This window comes from Diceros bicornis, unplaced genomic scaffold, assembly GCF_020826845.1.
Source record: "Diceros bicornis minor isolate mBicDic1 unplaced genomic scaffold, mDicBic1.mat.cur scaffold_196_ctg1, whole genome shotgun sequence".
NCBI lineage: Eukaryota > Metazoa > Chordata > Mammalia > Perissodactyla > Rhinocerotidae > Diceros > Diceros bicornis.
Genome location: NW_026691087.1, coordinates 369415 through 392473, shown reverse-complemented (window position 1 = coordinate 392473; position 23059 = coordinate 369415). Strand labels below are relative to the sequence as shown.

Sequence of the window (23059 nt, the reverse complement as noted above, 5' to 3'; positions counted from 1 at the left end):
CTGAGCCTTTAAGTTTTGTTCTTTTCATAAGACATCGCCAATCATCTTTTATTCGTTCATTTTTTAGTACACTAAAATTCAAAGTTGAGAGCACAATTAGGTCTATTTGAATAACTAAGAGTTGAGGTAAAAGTAGCCCCAGTGGGAAAAAGTCATGGAGTCGCAGTTATAATTCACCTCCCTATTCCCTGCTGCTACCCTTGATACAATGTTCCTCTTTTAAATGTTATACCAAAACCTTTTTTAAAAATGTCACTAAGATATGTATCCCCAGGTGATATAAGGAAACATGATATTCTTCTTTCTACTACTCATTCTCTTGGGAAAAAGAATAATTTAGCAATTTATTTTGTGAGAACCTCTGTCACGGCTTTCAATCCAGCTTTCTTAGACCTCTTGTTAGCTAAGGAGTTATGTAACTTTTACATGCTCTTTTGAAGCAAAACTGAAGTCACATCTGTCTTTACATGTTGCTTCCTACTGTTAGTAACTTTTATTTTCAAGTTTTTCTTCTTTTTAAGGATTTGTCTTATTAGATTTCATTTTTTCAGACATTTTTCAGGAAGCTGCTAGAATGTTTATCCTCTTTTCAATGGCTTCCTGCTGTTTTGGTACTAGAAATAGTTCCGCTGGTGCCATCATAAGTTTTTCACAAATTTATTCCCATATCATTATTAGTCAAATAATCATAAAGCAAGGAACCTTGGCTTGGTGGCCGGCCAGTTTTTGTTCAGATATTTTTTCTTTTAATTTGTCCTTAGTTTGTCTTGGAAACTAAAATGCGCATAAAAAGTTGCCATGAAAAACTGCATGTCATTAATCATATGGTGGATTAAATACATTGTGTGGTTCTGGAAGGGAAAACTAGAACCAATGGGTACATGTTATATAGAGAAAAAGTAATTTATTATGGGAATTAACTCTATAGGGTTGCAGTTGTCAGAATTTTGAATGATAACCAATTCTATATCTTTGAGGATATTTAAGAAGAGATTTAATGATCTCTTGCCTGAAATGTGATAGAGGAAGTTATATACACACAATATAAGTAGAGTTGAATTAAATGATTTAGGATTTTTTTGACTATAAATATGTAAATGCACTCATGATTACGTACGTACTTGTATGTACACACGTATTTCTCTAGATTATGTGTCTGTGTGTGTGTAATAGAAAGGGTTGGACATAAAATGTTGAATAGAGAGAATTTATGGCATTTTAATTAAAAAAGGAAACTCCAACTGTTTGAGAGATATAGGCAAATTGGTGGATACTGAGGGGAGCCATTATACCACCACTGACATGTGGTAGCCATTGCTGAGACCAAGCTGGTGACCTATGTGCTGGTAAAGAGTCAGCCAGGCAGGCAGCAGATTCATTGTGATTTGTGGATTCCTAGAATGTGAGAAGTGATGATAAGGCAACCCAGATACTGAGAAGTCAGGGTCAGAAAATGTGATTGTTTTCAACTGGGACATTTCCAGTGACGTTTTCTGATGGCTTCTAAGACTTGATGAGCGTGAAGTTTAGACTGAGAAGAAAGTGATTTACTTCACTTAGGGAAGTTTCTTCCAGAACAGTTTTGGGAAAGGAGGGAAGTTACTGCACGTCCAGAAAACTGGGAGATCAGACACAAATCTTGTATGCCTAGACAGTGATGATACCGGGAACTGCCTGGAATGAGCTGGGTTTGTGCTTTAAATCTATTACAAGGGAAATGTGACACTGGACAAGGGATATAGTCCAACATGTTCCACAAAGGAACAGAATTTTAGTGTTTTTGAGAGTATTGCCTGTGTGTGGTTGTGGGACAAAAGCTGGGAGGTGTTACAGCTTCAGAATATGTAAATTTCCTTTAAAAAAATGTGTGAATGCTAGTCTCAAAGACAGAACTCTTGAATTAACAGGGATAAGATGGGGAGCCCTCTTGACGTACAAAGATGCTTCTGGTTTAACCACATAGCGATCCATAAAAGAGCTCAGCCTGCAAAACTGTTCACATACAATTGTCACTTAGCATGCTCATATAGTACACTAATTTATTTTTTAATTATTTTTACCGTGCTAAAATTTACCATGCCTAAATTTGTAAATACCAAGATTAAATGTTTCTTTCTCTATCAAAACAATATTTACTTGCCTTATCCATTTCTATCTCCTCCAGTTGATGATTGGTTGATGGGATTAATAATGTGTACTAGAATAAAAGAGATAAAGGTGGCTAAATCAGGTGGGTGTGGCAAAAATATCTATTCCCACGTGAAGAGTATACAAGTGACCAAATAACTAATTTTAAAAGCAGCAACAACTGAATTGGTTAATATTTTTGGTTTAGTTAAAGCTGCACTACTGACTTCGGTGCTGGATTCACCGTGGCAAAACTAACGCAGATGCTCAGACTCTTGCATTCACAGTCTTCATCTTCTGCTCTGAAAGGATTACTACTACATAATGACACACATTAAAAAGTTCTACGCTAAGAAGCATTGGTTATGAGAAGCAGCTGGTCCTGGTATTTTATGGCAATACTGGGTGGGGCAAGATTAGTTTTACCTAAGAATGGGGGTGGTCATGAGAATGGCTCTGTTCATTTTCTGTGTGGGTAGCAATCTGTGCTGCTCCTCATGATGTGCTAGTTTGGGCAGAACAGGCGTCAAATAATGCTGAACTGATAATCCTTTGAAATGTTTCATTTCTGATACTCCAGCGACCCTGAAATTCCATGACCAGCCAGAGAGGGGTTTTAGTCCTTACAATACCACTTTCTTAGTCCAGAATCTCATCATTTGTAACTTTGATCTACACAACCTCTTTTTGCCACAAGATCCAAAGGAAATATGGAAAATAAAGGTAAGTAAAAAAGATGAACAATTTTTTCGTGATTAACCCCACTCTAAAAAAAAGAAAAAAAAAAACCCATATTAATCAAGAACTGAAATTCTAGACCAACCGATCTAGTAGTTTTGAGAGGAGGGGATTGAGAGAGATAGACCAGAAGCAGGTGAGAGCAGGCTACGGTTCTGCATTTTGAATTATATCCCTAATGGTGTCTGTCTGTGTGTGTGCGCGTGTGTGTGTGTATTACATTGCTTGTGACTCCTGTATGATTTTCTACTTTATACATCTATCATCTTTGACTTTCCCGTTTCCCAAGTGAAGTTCACCTTAGCTGCTTCAGCTCCCGTTTACCTTAAACAGTGCAGAGAGGAACAGCCTCATCCCTGTACCCTAATGAATCTGTTTATAGTTTCTCTGACTCATATGCTCGGGGGGGCTTATTGACTCACTGTGTGCATGCCTACATACTTTCCCTGAAGTACTCCACAGTGCTCTTCAGATGGCTCACCAGTTTGGCCTCCTCTCAACAGAGCATGAAGGATTCTGCTTTCCCACGTCTGACAATCTTTGGAATTACTTAATAATATTCTCGCCAAACTTAAGGGTGAAAGTGCTATGCCATTGTTTCAATTATTCTCTAATTATCTGTGAGGCCGAGTACATCTTTTCCTATTTTTAAGTCATTTGAATTTCCTTTTATTGTTTGTTGGCTATTTATGGCCTTTGCTCATTTTTCTGTTAGATTTTCGGTTTGTTGTATATTATCAGCAGAACCTCTTATGTTCCTGATATTAATTAATTGTTGGGCATAGACATTCGAAATGCCATTTCCTGTCTGGAACGGTTAACTTTGTATATGGCGTTCTTTATCGAACTGAAATGTTAATTTCAATATAGTCAAAATTTTTGTGGTGGTTTTGAATGCTTGGAAAACATGCATTGTTTATATGCAGACTGTTTATATCTATTAACTCATAATTCTTGATTTAGTTAAGTCTTTTCTGTCTTTCCCTATTTTGGGTTCAGCTTCATCTGTTTCTGAAAATAATGTGACAAATTCTCTAACTATAACTGTGTAATTCAAAGTCTCCTTGTTTGCTGTTTGTGGTTCTATTGTAACATTTTTGCTTCAGTTTTTTGGTCGGGGGGGGACTGCAGGTACACAAATCATGGCACATCAGCCTCAACAGTGTACGCAACTTGGTTCTTGTTTTATTTATTTTTGTGTATTTTTTTCCTCTTCATCCTGCATTCCCATTCTTACACCGACCCCTCCCTCCACCATGGGCAGCCAGTCTAATGTATTTAACATATAGTCACAGATATGCATCTATGCTTTAAAGATCTATATTTTTGTTCTCCTTATTGATGTATGCCTCTTAAATTTACTTAATATGAATAACTATATCACCATGATAAGAGATTCCATAGTATTTCCTCCTGGATTCTTTTGACTTTTTTCTTGAAAACCATTTTTAAATTGGGTCTAGTATGTCTGAAGACCCACTTTATCTTGTTTTTGCATCTAAAGAAAGTTTAAATGGACGTTAGAATTTTAGGTTCAAATATTTTTTCCTTCAGCACTTTGAGAATATCGCCCCATTGTCATCTTGTATCCAGAGTCACTTTGTGTTCCTTTATAGATAATTTGTTTCTTTTGATTTCTTTTGCTGTCTCTTTGCTTCTGATCTTAAAAAACTGTATTTTTTTTCCCCTTATCTATCCTATTTGTTTTGTGAGGAAAACTTTCATTCCGTAGGCTTAGATCATCTTTTTCCTTTTTTAATTCTAGGGGAGTCTTAATCATGATTTCCTCTCCTCTTCTTTTATTTTTTTCTTTCCATGTGAGCTGCCAGATATGTGATAACACTTCTTCATCTATCTTCTTTACATCGTAATTTTAATATTTTCTTTTTCCTTGAGAATTTTCCTGTTTGTGCTCCTCAGATAGCTCCTTATTTTTCCCTTTGTGCATATTTCCTAGAAGTGTCAGCTAATACATATCTAGAGGAAAAGAAAACTTTCCAACCCAGCCTAGTTTGTGTCCTTCCTAGTGAGTTTTAAGAGATAAAGAAAACCTGTGTTGAAAAAAAAAACCTCAGATAATCCAATAGAAAAATGGGCAAGATACTGAAACATGCAATTAACAGAAGAAAAAAAAGCAGAGGAGACAATGGAAGAAAAGATACTCAACCACATTACCAATCAGGGAACGCCAGTTAGAGTGATAACGAGATATTATTACACACCCCCCAAATTAGCAACGTTAAAAAATCTGTGACACAATCAAATGCTGGTGAAAATGTGGAGCAACAGAAACTCTCATTCACTGCTGGTGGGAATAGAAATTGGTACATCCACGTCAGTAAGCAATCTGCCAACACAGAAGATGTACACACATCTAAAAATTCAACTCCTATGAATATCCACTTAGGAAATGCATGCACATATGCTGGAGGATATATGTGTAAAAAATTTTTCATAGCAACCTTTTTTTTGAAATACTCTACAACTCTCCACATCAAAATATTCATGTGCAATATAAAAAAATAAATGTTTTTATATAATTGTACATTGGACTATTATACAGCCACGAAACTGGATGAACTACACCTCCACCAGCAACAGAATTCTTACAATCACAATGTTGAGCTTTATATAAAGTTCAAAAACCAGTGAAAAATATTTATATTGTCTAGGAAATGAATAGAAAGTGGGCAAGAACAAATCTCTTAAGGTGTTGGATAAACATTAAAAGCACGTTTTACAAACATAGCAGAGGAGAAGGCAAAAAAATGTGGAAAATTCTGAAGACCAAAAAGAGATCAGAACAAATCCTGATGGGTAAGTGAACACAGAAGCCTCTCGATATCTGTTCGCCCAGAGCTTCATTTCAAATGGGTCTTTATTCTGCGAGGAACAGAAGACAAAGCCTAGGGCTCAAACACAATAAGCCATTAGATTGGAAACTTCTGCATAAAGTCAACTTAATGAAATAGAAAAGCTAAACAAATATTCATATATAAATAAACAAATAAAAAATTTCACGCTGTTGTTAGAAAAGAACTAACAGGCCCAAAATGGAGTAATTTGCCTCCAGGACAGCAAACCAAGATATAATTTCAGTTTTAAACATCTCCCAAGAATGTGATTTTAAGTAGTCAATCTGAAATTTTCTGATCAGCACTAGTGAGGTAATCTGTGTGATAAAACTCCCACTGTTCCCTTCCTCTCAAAAGATGTCCTGGCCTGAAACAATCCTTTCTTTTCTTTTGCTAATAACTTCCTTACCTCACCCTCCCTTTGCCTATAAAAACCTTCCATTTTGTACAACTCCTTGCAGCACACTTTTACTTGCTAGATGGGACAGTGCTTGTTCCATGAATCATTTAGTAAAGCCAATTAGAGCTTCAAATTTACTCGGTTAAATTTTGTTTTTTAACACCGTCAGTGAAACATGCCATTTACAACCATTGGTTGTAGGTGGAGGGGGGAATATTTTTCCCTAAGCAGATCTAAATGTAAGCTGTCCCTAAGGTGCCTATAGATCTGGATTTCAAAAAAAGTGGATGGCTGAATACCCCAAACTTCAGAATTTATTGTAAAGTAGCCCTGGCTTTTTAGTTGACAGAGGCGAATGAAAATCCTCTCTGGAAGATTGGACCTTATTGCAGGACTCAAAAAATTCCGGTAGATAAAGTTCCAGAAAAATAAACTCATAACAAGGGTATCATAGAAATAATAGGAGGAAGCTTCGCAATGAGGAAGAGTAAGAAGAAATAAACAACGGATTCAGATTTGACAAGAATACAGTCGTTAAGAAATTCACTAAGTTAAGGTAATAAAGAAAACCATATGTAAGAAGCATTTTGTAAAATTTAACAATTATTCCTGATAAAACCCTTAGCAAGCTAAAAAGAGAAGTGAGTTTTCTTCATTTAATAAAATGCATGTTTACTTAGAGCTAGGTTCAGCTACATATGACAGCAAACTCAAGACAACGCTGTCCTAGACAAGTTGTTTTCTCTTTTAAATACAGTCATGTGCTAATTAACAACTGGGATATGTTCTGAGAAGTGCGTCATTAGGCGATTTCGTTGTGCAAACATCGTAGAGTGTACTTACACAACCCTAGATGGTGTAGCCTACTACACACCTAGGCTATGTGGTACTCATCTTATGGGACCGCCATCGTATATGTCCCTCATTGACTGAAACGTCGTTATGCTGTGCATGAACGTAGGTGGAGTCCATAAACGAGTTCAGGGATGCTGTGGTTGCTCAGTGAAGCCTTGGTTATGCATTCTATTCTTCGTTTCAGTAAAATGCCCCAATTTTTTCCAACATTTTTTTTTGCTTAGTTTAGACAGAGTTGATCTCTCTCTCTTTTACTCAAAGATCCTTAACCAGTTCTGGAAGCAGCAGCTTATTCCGTTTAAAAATAGCTTTGAGATGTAATTTGTATACTATCCAATTCACCCGTGTAAAGTGTGTAATTAAATGTGTTTTTTTTTCTTTTCTTTTTGGTGAGGAAGATTAGCCCTGAGCTAACATCTGTTGCCAATCTTCCTCTTTTTATTGAGGAAGATTTGTCCTGAGCTAGCATCTGTGCCCATCTTCCTCTATTTTGTACGTGGGACGCCGCTGCAGCATGGCTTGCTGAGCAGTGTGTAAGTGCATGCCCGGGATCTGAACCCGCACACCCCAGGCCGTCACAGCGGAGTGCGCGAACTTAACCACGACACCACCAGGCCGGCCCCCTCACTGTTTTTTAATCACAGGATTCTGACTAAACCACAACTAATTTTAAAATATTTTTGTCTCCCCTAAAAGAAACTCCCTTAGTAATTAATTTTTTATGCTGCCCATACCTCAAACCCTAAGCAACCACTACTCTTTTGTCTCCTCGGATTTGCATATTCTGAACATTTCATATATGTGGAGTCATACAATGTTTGGTCTTTTGTGATTGACTTCTTTCACTTAGCCTAATGTTTTCAAGGTTCATCCATGTTGTAACATGTGTCAGTCTTTCATTGCTTCTTATCATTGAATAATATTCCATTACGTGTATATAACATCTTTTTTTAATCTATTCATCATGATGGACATTTGGGTTGTTTTCAGACTTTGGCTGTTATGAATAACGCTATTGTGAAAATTCATGAACAGGTTTTTGGGTGGACATATGTCTTCATTTCTCTTGGGTATACATCTAGGAGTGGAATAGCTGGGTCATTTGGTAACTCTATGGTTAACTTTTTAAGAAACCACCAACTGTTTTCCGCAGTAGGGGTACCATTTTACATTCTCACCCAACAATGCATGAGGGTTTCAATTTCTCCACTTCCTCATCAACATTTGTTATTGTCAGTCTTTTATATTACATCCATCCTAGTCAGCATGAAGTAATATCTCATTGTGGTTTTGATTTGTATTTCTCTGACCATTAATAACATTTATGATCTTTTCATATGTGTGTTAGCCATTTGTATACTTTTTTTAGATGTCTATTCAAATTCTTTACCCATTTTTAATTGTATTATTTGTCTTTTTATTATTGAATTGTATAAACTTTATATATTCTGTATGTAAGTCTCTTATCAGATATATGATTTGCAAATATTTTCTCCCATTCTGTGGGATATCTTTTTATTTCTTGATGGTATCATTTGCAGCAAAGAAGTTTAGATTTTAATTTTGATGTGGTTTTATTTATCTATTTTTGCCATCTGTGCTTCAGGTGTTATATCTAAGAAAGCTTGCTTGACCCAAGCTCATGAAGATTTACTCTAGTGTCTTCTTCTGAGCGTTTTTAGATTTTGCTTTCTTTTGCATTGAGGTCTATGATCCAGTTGGAGTAACTTTGTATATGGTGTGAGGTAGAGGTCTGTCAACTTTAAAATAAGTTAGCAAGTTATTTTACCAGCAAAAAGAGTTTATTCAGGAATAGCAGAGGAATTGCAGTTCAGGAAATGCAAACTATGGTGAACCATAAGCAAGTCCAGAGAACAAAGCAGGAGAGCTTGCCTTTATAGATTAAAGGTGGGAGGTGGGAGGGGCTGTTCTAAATAAAAGTTCATTGAAGGAAGGTAAGAGTTCAGGGTGGTGATGGCTTCTCATTGGCTGGGCTGTTCCTGGGCAGGGAGAAAATCTTCCCTCTTCCTTCTGGAGTAGTAAAGTGGTTGCACTTTCTGCCCCAAATTGTAAAGTAAGCTGCAATGGAAGGTGTGTGTGTGAGAACTCCCCCTACAGGGCTTCCTGATTCCATTTTAAATGAAGTTTCCCTTTATTAATTTTAATAGGTTCAATTTCACTCTTTTGCATGTGACTATCATGTTGTTCCAGTACCATTTGTTGAAAAGACTATTCTTTCCCCATTGAATTGTCTTCATACCCGTTTCAAAAATTAATTGATGATAAATTCAAGGGTTTATTTCTGGACTCAATTCTATTCCAGATCTATACATCTGTCTTTATGCCCAGACCACACTGTATTGATTAATGTAGCTTTGCCATAAGTTCTGATATTGGAAAGTCTAAGTCTTTCAACTTTATGATTATTTTTCTGTATTGTTGTGTCTGTACTGGGTCCTTTTCTTTTCCAAATAAATTTGCAAAGACATCAGCTGGGATTTTAATAGGGATTGCTTTGAATCAGTAGATTAATTTGGGGAGTATGGCCATCATAACAATAACAAGTTTTCTCATCCATAAACATGGGATGTCTTTCCATTTATTTAGATATTCTTAATTTTTCTCAACAATGTTTTGTAGTTTTCTGTATATGGGTTTTGTACTTATTTTGTTAGATTTATACCTAAATATTTTATTCTTTTTTGTTGCTATTTTAAATGAATTGTTTTCTTAAATTTTATTTTAGGAATGCTCTTTGTTAGTGTAGAGAAATACAATTAAATTTTGTATATTGATCTTGTATCCTGCAATCTTGATGAATTTGTTCAATAGTTCTAGTAGTTTTTTTGTTGTTGTGACTTTTTTTTTAAAGCCTACTTTATTTTTTTTTAATTTTTTGTTGATTTCATAATAGTTTATAACATTGTGAGATTCCAGTTGCACATTATTATTTGTCAGTCACCATATAAATGCACCCCTTCGCCCTTTGTGCCCACCCGCCAACTCCTTTCCCCCTGGTAACCACCAAACTGTTCTCTCTGTCTGTGTGTTATCATATTCCACATATGTGACAGGTCATACAGTGTTTGTCTTTCTCTGTCTGGCTTATTTCACTTAACATAATACCCTCTAGGTCCATCCATGTTGTTGCAAATGGGATGATTTTGTCTTTTTTTATGGCTGAGTAGTATTCCATGGTATATATATACCACATCTTCTTTATTCAGTCATTACTCAAGGGACACTTGGGTTGCTTCCACGTCTTGGCTGTAGTGAATAATGCTGCAATGAACATAGGGGTGCATAAGTCTTTTTGGATTGTTGATTTCAAGTTTTTTGGATAAATACCCAGACGTGGGATAGCTGGATCATAAGGTATTTCTCTTTTTAATTTTTTGATGAATCTCCATACTGTTTTCCATAGAGGCCGCACCACTTTGCATTCCCACCAGCAGTGAATGAGGGTTCCCCCTTTTCCACATGCTCTCCAACATTTGTTATTTTTTGTCTTGGTGATTATAGCCATTCTCATGGGTGTAAGGTGATGTCTTAGTGTAGTTTGCATTTTCCTGATGATTAGTGATGTTGAACATCTTTTCATATGCCTATTGGCCATCTGTATATCTTCCTAGGAAAAATGTCTGTTCATATCCTCTGCCTATTTTTTGATCAGGTTATTTGTTTTTTTGTTGTTCAGATGTGTGAGTTCTTTACATATTATGGGGATTAACCCCTTGTCGGAGATATATTTTCTCCCAGTTGGTATGTTGTCTTTTCATTTTGATTCTGGTTTTGTTTGCCTTGCAGATGCTCTTTAGTCTGATGAAGTCCCACTTGTTTTATTTTTTCTTTTGTTTCCCTTGTCCGAGTAGACGCGGAATTCAAGAAGATCCCTTTATGACCAATGATGAATAGTGTACTGCCTACATTTTCCTCCAAGAGTTTTATAGTTTCAGGTCTCACTTTCAGGTCTTTGATCCATTTTGAGTTAATTTTTGTGTATGGCGAAAGCAGACGGTCTACTTTCATTCTTTTACAAGTGGCTGTCCAGTTTTCCCAGCATCATTTATTGAAGAGAATTTCTTTTCTCCATTGTACGTTCTTTGCTATTTTGTCAAAGATTAGCTGCCGTAGATGTGAATTTTATTTCTGGGGTTTCAATTCTGTTCCATTGATATGTGTGTCTGTTTTTGTACCAGTACCATGCTGTTTTGATTACTATCGCTTTGTAGTATGTTTTGAAGTCAGGGATTGTGATGCCTCCAGCTTTGTTCTTTTTTCTCAGATTTGCTTTAGCTATTCGGGGTCTTTTCTTGCCCCATACGAATTTTAGGATTCTTTGTACTATTTCTGTGAAGAATGTCATTGGGATTCTGATTAGGATTGCATTGAATGTGTAGATTGCTTTAGGTAGTATGGACATTTTAACTATGTTTATTCTTCCAATCCATGTGCATGGGATATCTTTCCATTTCTTTATGTCACCATTGATTTCTTTCAATAATGACTATAAAGTTTTATAGACATTATTTATAAAACTATTTTATAATTTTATATAATAGTTTTATAAAATTATTTATAAAACTATAAAGTTTTCATTGTATAGGTCTTTCACCTCCTTGGTTAAATTTATTCCTAGATATTTTATCCTTTTTGTTGCGATTGTAAATGGGATTGTATTCTTGAGTTCTCTTTCTGTTAGTTCGTCATTAGAGTATAGAAATGCAACTGATTTTTGTAAGTTGATTTTGTACCCTGTGACTTTGCTGTAGTTGTTGATTATTTCTAATAGTTTTCTAATGGATTCTTTAGGGTTTTCTCTATATAAAATCATGTCATCTGCAAACAGTGAGAGTTTCACTTCTTCATTGCCTATTTGGATTCCTTTTATTCCTTTTTCTTGCCTAATTGCTCTGGCCAGAACTTCCAACACTATGTTGAATAACAGTGGCGAGAGTGGGCACTCTTATCTTTTTCCTGTTCTCAGAGGGATGGCTTTCAGTTTTTCCCCATTGTGTATGATGTTGGCTGTGGGTTTGTCACATATGGCCTTTATCATGTTGAGGTACTTTCTTTCGATACCCATTTTGTTGAGAGTTTGTATCATAAATGGATGTTGGATCTTTTCAAATGCTTTCTTTGCATCTATTGAGATGATCATGTGGTTTTTATTCCTCATTTTGTTAATGTGGTATATCACATTGATTGATTTGCAGATGTTGAACCATCCCTGTGTCCCTGGTACAAATCCCTCTTGATCGTGGTGTATGATCTTTCTAATGTATTGCTGTATTCGGTTTGCCAATATTTTGTGGAGTATTTTTGCATCTATGTTCATCAGTGGTATTGGCCTGTAATTTGCCTTCTGTGTATTGTCCTTGTCTGGCTTTGGTATCAGGGTGATGTTGGCCTTGTAGAATGTGTTAGGAAATGTTCCATCTTCCTCTATTTTTTGGAATAGTTTGAGAAGGATAGGTATTAAATCTTCTTTGAATACTTGGTAAAATTCTCCAAAGAAGCCATCTGGTCCTGGACTTTTATTTTTTGGGAGATTTTTGATTACTGTTTCAATCTCTTTACTTATGATTGGTCTGTTCAGGTTCTCTATCTCTTCTTGATTCAGTTTTGGGAGGCTATATGAGTCTAAGAATTTATCCATTTCTTCTAGATTTTCCACTTTGTTGGAATATAGTTTTTCTATAGTTTTTCATAGTATTCTCTTATAATCCTTTGTATTTCTGTGGTGATTGTGATTTCTTCTCTTTCGTTTCTAATTTTATTTATTTGAGCCTTCTCTCTTTTTTTCTTGGTGAGTCTAGCTAAGAGTTTGTCAATTTTGTTTATCTTCTCAAAGAACCAGCTCTTAGTTTCATTGATCCTTTCTCCTGTTTTTTTTGGTTTCAATTTTGTTTATTTCTGCTCTAATTTTTATTATTTCCCTCCTTCTGCTGACTATGGGCTTTGTTTGTTCTTCTTTTCCTAATTCTGTTAGGTGTAGTTGGGGATTGCTTTTTTGGGATTTTTCTTGTTTGCTAAGGTGGGCCTGTATTGCTATGAATTTTCCTCTCAGGACCACTTTTGCTGCATTCCATATGAATTGGTATGGTGTATTTTCATTTTCATCTGTCACCAGATATTCTTTGATTTCTCCTTTAATTTCTTCAATGATCCATTGGTTGTTCAGTAGCATGTTGTTTAGTCTCCACATCTCTGTCACTTTCCCAGCTTTTTTCTTATAGTTGATTTATAGTTTCATAGCATTATGGTCAGGAAAGATGCCTGTTATGATTTCAATCTTCTTAAATTTATAGAGGTTTGACTTGTTTCCCAAGATATGGTCTATCCTTGACAATGTTCCATGCGCTTGAGAAGAATATGTAATCTGTTCTTTTTGGATGGAGTGCTCTATATATATCTGTTAAGTCCATCTGGTTTAGTTTTTCATTTAAGTCCACTATTTCCTTATTGACTTTCCATCTGGATGATCTATACATTGATGTATGTGGGTGTTAAGGTCCGCTACTATTATTGTGTTGTTGTTGATATTTACTTTTAGGTTTGTTAATAGCTGCTTTATGTACTTTGGTGCTCCTGTGGTGGGTGCATATATATTTATAAGTGTTATGTCTTCTTGGTGGAGTGTCCCTTTTATCATTATATACTTCCCCTCTTTGTCTCTCATTACCTTTTTTATCTTGAAGTCTACTTTGTCTGTTATAAGTATGGCCACACCTGCTTTCTTTTGTTTGCCATTAGCTTGGAGTATCATCTTCCATTCCTTTACTCTGAGCCTGTATTTGTCTTTAGAGCTGAGATGTGTTTCCTGGAGGCAGCAAATTGTTGGGTCTGGTTTTTCAATCCATCCAGCCACTGTGTCTTTTGATAGGGGAATTCAATCCATTTACATTTAGAGTGATTATTGATATATGAGGGCTTAATGCTGCCATTTTATCTCTTGTTTTTCAGTTGTTATGTATTTTCCTTGTTTCCCATCCCATGAATTTTGGACTGCTAATTCAGTTTGGTGGCTGTCTATGATGGTTTTCTCTTTATTTATCATTTGTGTCTTTGTTCTGATGTTTTGTTTAGTGGTTACCATATAGTTTGTGTAAAAGATCTCGTAGATGAGATAGTCCATTCCCTGATAGCCTCTTGTTTCCTTAGTCTAAGTAGGTTTCGTCCCTTTCCTCTTCCCTTTCTAAGTTGTTGTTGTCACAACTTATCCCATTATGTGTTGTGAATTTGTGGTTAAAATGAAGTGATAATATTTATTTTTGATGTTTTGTTTTCCTTTATCTTTAGAGTTATAATTAAGTGTTTGCTGATCTGTTCTGATAGAGAGCCGCAATTTTGGATTTTGTCTGCCTATTTATCTGCTTGCTCAAGGCTTTGTAAACCCTTTCTTCTTTTCTTTTCAGGTACGAGGGCTTTCTTGATCAAACTTGTGGGGGGGGTGCGGGTCTTGTGGCAATGAACTCCCTCAGCTTTTGTTTATCTGGCAAAGTTTTTATTTCTCCATCATATCTGAAGGATATTTTCACTGGATATAGTATTCTTGGCTGAAAGTTTTTGTCTTTCAAAATTTTGAATATATCATTCCACTCTCTCCTCGCCTGCAAGCTTTCTGTTGAAAAATCTGCTGAAAGCCTCATAGGGCTTCCTTTATAGGTTGTTCTCTTCTGCCTTGCTGCTCTTAATATTTTTTCTTTATCGTTGACTTTTGCCAGCTTTACTAACATATGTCTTGGAGAAGGTCTTTTTACATTGGTGTACTTAGGAGTCCTGTTGGCTTCTTTTACGTGTAATTCCAGCTCCGTCTCCAGGTTTGGGAAGTTCTCAGTTGTTATTTCTTTGAACAAGCTCTCTGCTCCTTTTTCCCTCTCTTCTCCCTCTCGAATACCTATAATCCTTATGTTGCATTTCCTAATTGAGTCAAATATTTCTTGGAGAATGTCTTCATTTCTTTTTAGTCTATGTTCTCTCCTCCTCCATCTGAAGCATTTCTGTCTTCCTAGCCTCCAGATTGCTAATTCTGTCCTCCATATTATCAGCCCCATTGTTTAAGGACTCCAAACTTTTCTTTATCTCATCCATTTTGTTTTTCATCTCTAACAGTTCTGTTTGGTTTTTCTTTATAGTTTTTATCTCTTTTGTGAAGAATTCCCTCTGTTCAGTAATTTGGTTCCTGATTTCATTGAACTGTCTTTCAGAATTGTCTTGTAGCTTGTTGAGTTATCTTAGGATGGCTGTCTTGAATTCTTTGTCATTTAGATCATAGATTTCCATGCCCTCAGGGTGGATTTCTGGGTGTTTGTCTTTTTCCTTCTGGTCAGGAGTATTGATATATTTCTTTAAACCATTTGATGGAGTGGATTTGTGCTGATGCATAGTGATAGTTTCTGGATGCAGGTTCCACCTGCTGCCACTTGAGGGGGTGCAGGAGCTGTGTAGTCTGAGCCCACTGCTGCGATCCCTGTCAGGTGTGGCTGTCTGAGCCTGGGTCACTCCTTGGGATCACAGTGGCCCTGTGGGATCTCCCACCAAATGGAGAAGTAGTCACATGGGGGGCTCAGGGCTTCTGCCGCTTGCTCCCATAGACTCACAGAGCTGTGCTCCCTGCTTCAGGGCCACAGCGGTACTATGGGTGTTCACAGCAGCTGGGAGCTTGTTTGCCCAGATTGGGATCTCAGTCTCCCTCGCCCTCTGCTCCTAGGTCACACCAGCCATTGTGCTTGGTGGGCGAGACTTCCCCTCCACGACTGAGCCAAGGCCACTCCCTGGGACTAGGTGGGATTGTAGATTCTTCCACCAGATGAGAGAGTGATCACACGGGGGCTCAGGGCTACTGCCGCCAGCTCCAACAGTGACATCGAGACACGCTTCCCCCTTTGGGGCTGCAGCAGTACCATGGGTGTTCACGGCAGCTGGGAGTTTGTTCACCCGGACTGGGATCTCAGCCACCCTCTACACCTAGGTTGCACCAACCATTGTGCTTCGTGGGTGGGACCTCCCCTCTGGGACCGAGCCGAAGCCCCTCCCTGGGACCATGGTGGGGTTGTGGTTTTTCTCACTAGATGAACGAGTGATCACACTGGGCTCAGGGCCATTGCCGCTTATTCTCACAATCCTGCTGAGACACTTTTCCCCCCTTTGGAACTGCAGCAGTACTAGGGGTGTTCATGGCAACTGGGAGCTTGTTCTCCTCAGTAGCAGCTCAGCCGCCCTCTGCTCCTGGTAGCACTGGCCTTTGTGCTTGGTGGGTGGGGCTTCCCCACCGAGTGCAAGCCTGTGCTGCTCTCTGTGGACTGCATGGCCCTGAGGGCTCCCCCACTAGATGAGGAAGTGATCACATGGGGGGCCCAGGGCTGCCATCACCTGTTTCCACAGTCATGCTGAGGCATGCTCCCACCCTTGGGGCCACAGCAGTGCTATGATTGCTCCAGCCAGGAAAGTAGTCACACACGTGCACTAGGCTGCCTGGAGTCCAGAGGGTGCTCACCTATCTTCATCACCTCCTGGGGGGATAGTCCATCCACCTTCAGATGTACAGCTGCTTGGGTCTCTCAGGCATCCTGGTGTGCTGTGTGGGTATCCTCCACTGGTTGATGAATGTCCTTTTAGTTGTAGTTCAAAGGGGAGAGACACAGGGAACAGCTCACTCCACCATGTTCCTGACGTCCTCTCTAGTAGTTTTTTAATAGACTCTTTAGAATATATATATAATTTGAAAATAGAGGTAGCTGTAATTCTTCCAGTCCAATATGGATGTGCTTTATTTATTTTTCTTGCTTAATTTCTCTTTCTAAAACTTACAGGACAATTTTTAATAGAAGTAGCAAGAGCAGACAACTTGGTTTTGTTCCTGATCTTAGGGAAAAAGTATTGAGTCTTTCACCATTAAGTATGATGTTAACTGTGAGTTTCATATAGATGCCCTTTTTTAGATTGAAGAAGTTCTCTTCTATTCTTAGTTTGTTGAGTGTGTTTATCATGAAAAGGTGTTGGATTTTGTCAAATGTTCTTTCTACTTCAATTGAGATGATCATGTGGCTTTTCCCTTTTTCCTATTAATGTGAATGATTTTATGTTGAACCACCCTTGCATTCCTGACAAGTCGCACTTGGTCATAGTGTATAATATAATTTTTATATGTTGCAGAATTTGGTTTGCTAGTATTTTCTTGAGGACTTTTCCATCTGTATTCATAAGAGATATTGGTCTGTAGTTACATTTTCTTGTGATATTTTTGTCTGATTTTGGTATCAGGGTAATACTGGCTCATAGAATGAATTGAGAAGTGTTGCCTTTACTTGATTTTTTGGAAGAGTTTGAGAAGGACTGATATGAATTTTCTTTGGATGTTTGAAAGAATACATGAATGAAGCTGAGTCTAGTTTCACTCAGTCTAACTGAGTTCTACCTGAGTCTTTTCGGGTAGTTTAAAAATTACTAGCTAGATTTCACCACTTGTAATGGTTATCTGTTGCTGTCATAACTTATTACCATGAACTTAGTGGCTTAAAACAAAATAAATTTTTATCTCACAGTTCTTTACGTAAGATGTTTGAGACACGTCTCATTGATCTAAAATCAAGCCATAGGCAGGGCAGTGTTCCTTTCTGTAGGCTTTAGGTCAGAATAAGTTGCCTTGCTTTTTCCAGATCCTAGAGAATGCCCACATTTTCTCATGGTTCCCTTCCTCCATCTTTGAAAGCAGCCTTAGCATACAGAGGCATAAAAAATATTTAAAACAATGAATTTTTGAGATATATGGATGCCCAGTGGTTCTCTTTAGGGGTAGAAGTAAATATTTTCTTCTCAGACGTTCGCATTTTTTTTTTTTTTTTTTACATCGCATTCCTTAGACTTTCTTTCCACATTCCCTCTAATGGACCTCAACTGGGAAAGGGTCTCTACTTTTAAGGGCTCATATAATTAGGCTGGGCCCATTGGATAATCCAGGATAATCTTCCTGTCTCCAAATCCTTCATCTTAATCACACTTGCAAAATCCCTTTCTCCAGGTCAGGTAACATATTCACAGGTTTTAGGGATCATGATGTGGACATCTTGGGAAAGGGGACGTTATTCTTCTAACGACATGTTTAAAAGTCTATTCAATTTTATATGCATTGATTTATGAGACTTCTTAAATTAGTCTAAAGGACAAAGGTGAAGAAATATACAATTACATTGTCTTTTGTAATTACCTACATAATTACCTTTACTGACACATTTTTTTTTAATGTGTGTTGATTCAAATTACTGTCTTGTGCCAATTTCTTTCAGCTTGAAGAACTTCATTTAGTATTTCTTGTAAAGAAGATGTCCTAGAAACAAATTCTCTCAGTTTTTGTTTACTTGGGAATACCTTTATTTCGCCCTCATTTTTTAATGATAATTTTACTGGATATAAGATTCTTGGTTGACACTTCCTGCACTTTGAAAATGTGATCCCATTGCCTTCGGTTCTCCACTGTTTCTGATGAGAAGCCAGATATTAACCTTATTGGGATTCCCTTGTACGAGATGAGTCATTTTCCTCTTGTTGCTTTCCAGATTTTCTCTTTATCTTTCAACACTTCAACCATGGATCTCTTTGAATTTATCCAGTTGGAATTAATTTCGTTTTTTTGAATGTGTAAAGCAACGTTTTCCATCAAATTAGGGAAGTTTTCAGCCATTATTTCTTCAAATATTATTTCTGTCCCTTTCTTTCTCTCCTCTTTTTTTTTTTGGTATTCCCATTAGATATATGTTAGTGTATTTAATTGTATCCCACATGTCTCTGAAGCTGTGTTAATTTTTCTTCATTGTTTTTACTCTCTGTTCTTCAGATTGTATAATCTCTATTGATCTCTCTTCAAGTTTGTTGTTTCTTCCACTAGTTCAAATCTGCTTTTGAGCCCCTCTAATAAAGTTTTCATTTCAGTTACTGTACTTTTCAACTCCAGAATTTTCTTTTGTTTTTTAAAATAATTTTTGTCTCTTCATTGATATTCTCTATATGATGATACATTATCATTATATATCTTTTTCATTCTTTAAGCATGGTTTCCCTAAACTCTCTCTATATATTTATAATAGGTCATTTAAAATCTTTGTCTGCTAAGTCTACCATCTGGACTTCTTCAAAGGCAATTTCTATTGCCTGCTTTTTTCCCCCTGAGTATGGGTCACACTTTCCTGTTTCCTTGCATATCTTGTTAGATTTCATTGAAAACTAGACATTTCAGATAGTATATTGCAGTAATTCTGGATACTGACCTTCCCAAGGAGTTATTGCTGTTGCTTGGTCATTTGTTTATATGCTGAGTGACTTGACCTAAATTCTGTAATGTCTTTTTCCCTTGCCATGTGCAACCTCTGACACCCCTGCTAAGACTATTCTTTTGCTTTTTGTTTTTCTCTTATCCGAGCTACCTAGGAGAACCCTCTGGTTTGGCATAACAATTAATTGATTAAAGTTTTGCTTAAGCTTCCTTATTTAGTTAGATTTTTATCCTTTACTGTTGGTATACATGTGTGCTTGAAGGTTGCTATATCAGTTCAGGGAGTTTCTATGTCTTTTCTGTCCCCTCTTCAGCCTGGTACTATTCTCTGATTTCTCTGAGCTTTAGTCTCTGATTTCTCACAGGAAAGCACAGCCTGGGCGTCACACAATCTTCCAGACTTCCAGGATGACTGTGATATTATTTTAAATCCTGGCTTCTTAGGTGTCAACCCTGGATGAGAGTATTGTTCACTCCGTGTTTAGTCAGAAGTTGTGTTTAAGCACCGCCATAAAGGTATCCCGATTTAGGTAAGGAGAGACTTTATTGAAGAGATTATTGCAAAGTGGAGGAAAGGGACTATTGTAACAGGGAGGATGCAACAACTTTAGCAACAAGCATTAGGCAAAAGGAGTTTTTCTTTTACAGGGAGGAGTAAACAAGGCTAGAAAGAACTTGATGTGGGTAAGGGGAATGAAAGGGTGGAGTGATGGGATAGCAGATCAACGAATATTTTATCTTGATGTCAGCCTATTTTCAGGAGGGGCTGTTTAGGAGAAGTTGTATGCTGGCTCAGAATGAGGGTAGGTCAAAGTTCAGGGGTCTGCAGGAAGGAGAGAAACTTAACCAAAGTTTGGTTAACAAGTACTTTGTTCAGATTGATCAGTGGGGACAAGCAGTTCAGCAAATATTTAAGAGGCAAAGAATGGGAATTTGGAATGTCTGTGTCTGGTCTTGTCATAGGTCAATGAGGGGGACATATGTGAGTCTTATCTAAGTCATATGGGAAAGGGTGTTCCTTTGCAGTAACTTATTTCCAGAACACAAGGAGTGGGGGATTTCTTTAACCATGACGGTTTTCCAGGATGAGAGGGTTCCAGTAAAATTCAAACTTGTCAGCCTCTGTTGCCATTCAGACTTTCGCCCTGTGTTGATGGGTCTGTGTATCATTTGGGAATGCTGTCAAGCTTGCCCCACATCCTGCTGTGTTTGCCCCTGAGTGGGTGCAGCCTGGTGCACGCAGAAAGTCTTTCTGACACTTAGAGTTCTCTATTTCCTGTTACAAATAACGTTATTCTCCTCAGGCAGGGCTGAGAACCTCTTCACCCTTATGACCTGCCTTTCTCCCTGGACAGAATCCCTGTGCTACCATACCGGAGCTGGGGGCAGAAATCTGCTTTTCCCAAAGTGACATCTGTAATCCACTATAGGCACCGGAGTGTGTGTGTGTGGTAGCTCTTGGTCTTCTTGGCTTGCCTTTCTGGGCATTGAATCTCCACCTTAACAGGTGCTGGGGCAGAGGTGATGGGACCCAGTATCCACCACCTCCTCCGCCTGGGGCAGAGTGGGGATGAGATGGGGGAAGAGGGACCAGGGTCTCCTTTACCACACCTGCTTGGAATAGAGGTTCTGTGGGGGCTGGGGGAGGGAGGAGTTCAGGGAGGGATGAGAAATGCCAGCAGTTGCCGCTCCTGGGATGATATCATAGACCCTAGGATCTGGGGGAGAGGGAGCCCTGTCTTCTTGGCTGCCCATCCCTAGGGTAGAGCTTTTATAATGTGGAGCTGGAGAGTGGAGGTAGGTAATGAAATGAGGTTGGCTCAAATTCCACAGACTCTCAGTGTTCTTACCAATATTGAGTAGCTTTTGTTGAATGAATTTTTATGCATTTTCTATATACTCTTGTGACAATTTCCAGAGACTTTAAGTGATTGTTTTTTATAATTTTCACCAGTGGAATTGATATTTTTCTGGGGAGAAGGTCAACCAAGCTCCTTACCCCATTCTTTTAGAAGTATCACAGCAGTTTATTCCTACTCTGGCTTCTTCCACTTTTTCCCTTCTAACTTCTCTAGTTTTATTTGAGTAGCTCCAAGTTTTTACCTCTTTCAAACTCTTCCCAAATTACATAGAGATCTGCCAGCTGCCCTCTGCCAGGTCAGACCATAGTTTTCCCACAACTTCTTTTCTGTGTTAACTATTGATGGATATTCATAGACAATCAGTCTTCTAACTTTTCAGAATTCCATATGAAAATATTTACTTCTAGCCCTAAAGAGAACCACTGGGCATCCATATATCTCAAAAATTCATTGTTTTAAATATTTGTTATGCCTCTGTGTTTTTTGCACTCATATGCCTGCCTCAATGCACTCTAGTTAGAATATAAGTTCTTAGGTGACAAAAACCAGACCTACATCTTACTCTCTGTGCAAAGCCTTGCACAGTGTCATTAAAATAAAATCAGTGTTAAATGCCTGAGTTAGATTTTGACTGTGTTTAAGCATGGGGTAGTAAAAAGAATCTTTCATACCAAGTCAAAAAAATTGGTCTCAAGATGAAATAGGTCCATTACATAACAGTCAGCCCCCTCATCAAACATGAGGTAAGAGTGCACTCATTCACAATCATTCATTCAACATAGATTTACTGAACACACATCATGGGAACAATACTTGCTTTCCCTTCCTCATAATATTATGACGATTTTCCAAATGAAACAATAATGATTGTGAAAGATTTTTTTTGTTTTTTTTTTACAGCTATTAAAATGTGTAGATATAAAATTCTGACTCCAATTACAATGTGTGTGGAGGGTTTCCACACCACTAAGCAATTCTTGGACACCAGCTGGGTGTCATATACTTCAACTCAATTCTGACACTATCTACCTGGAGATGGTGTCAGATTCCACAGGTTAAGGGTTCAGTGATACAAGACTGCACCCCGCCCCTTTCAGATGCTAACTGCAAGTCCAGGTGTCACCTGTGCTTCTGACGGACTGGCTATAGATCGGAGGTTCCAGTGACCGCTCCTTGGGTTTGATTAATTCACTAGAATGCTCACAGAACTCAGAGAAACATTTACTTATTAGACTATTAGTTTATAACAACCAGATGGCAGAGGTGCATAGACCATGGTATGGGGAAAGGACGTGGAGCTTCCACACTCTTCACTCTTGCCAAACAGTCACGTGGTCACCAACCTGGAAGCTCTCAGAACCCCCTCCTTTTGGCTTTTATGGAGGCTTTATTACATAGGCATGGTTGATTAAATCACTGGCCATTAGTGATTGAACTCAATCTCTAGCCCCTCTCCCCTCTCCGGAAGTCTGGGGGTGGGACTGACAGTTCCAACCCTCTAATCACATGGTTAGTTCCCCTAGCAACCAGCCTCCATCCTTAGGTGCAGTCCAAAAGTCACCTCATTAACATTTGACAGACCAAACTCAGGTGTGGTTGAAAGGGGCTTATTATAAATATCAAGACACTTTTATTGCTTTTATCACTTAGGAAATTCCGAGGGTTTTAGGAGCTCTGTACCAGAAATGGGGATGAAGACTAAATACATATCTCTATTAAAAAATCACAATATCACATGACGTAAGGTTATGTGATTCATTACAATTGTTTTCAACGATATATAGTTCTCATAACAACAATCAAAATTAACATTTGTCTGCTGCAACCCATTTGTTACCACCTTTACATACAATTTGAGATTACAAAGAAAGTCAAATTATTAGAAACTATCTATACAACAAAACTCACAACATACCAAATATTCGAGGCACGTTATGAAATATCTCAGTCC

The 23059-nt window shown here is 37.8% G+C and overlaps 1 long non-coding RNA gene across 2 annotated transcripts in view; it reads left to right on the top strand.

Moving 5' to 3' along the window:
• The window catches only part of LOC131402622 (uncharacterized), a 32447-nt gene extending 10420 nt beyond the window's left edge, over positions 1-22027 (top strand). Inside the window, exons 3-4 of one of the 2 annotated variants that reach the window (XR_009218824.1) lie at positions 2165-2230; positions 2708-3081. This is a non-coding gene — a long non-coding RNA (uncharacterized LOC131402622). Of the gene's footprint in view, positions 1-2164; positions 2231-2707; positions 3082-22008 lie in introns of those variants that run through there. The other variant, XR_009218825.1, reaches the window with a different exon arrangement.
• Positions 22028-23059: the final 1032 nt, after the last annotated feature.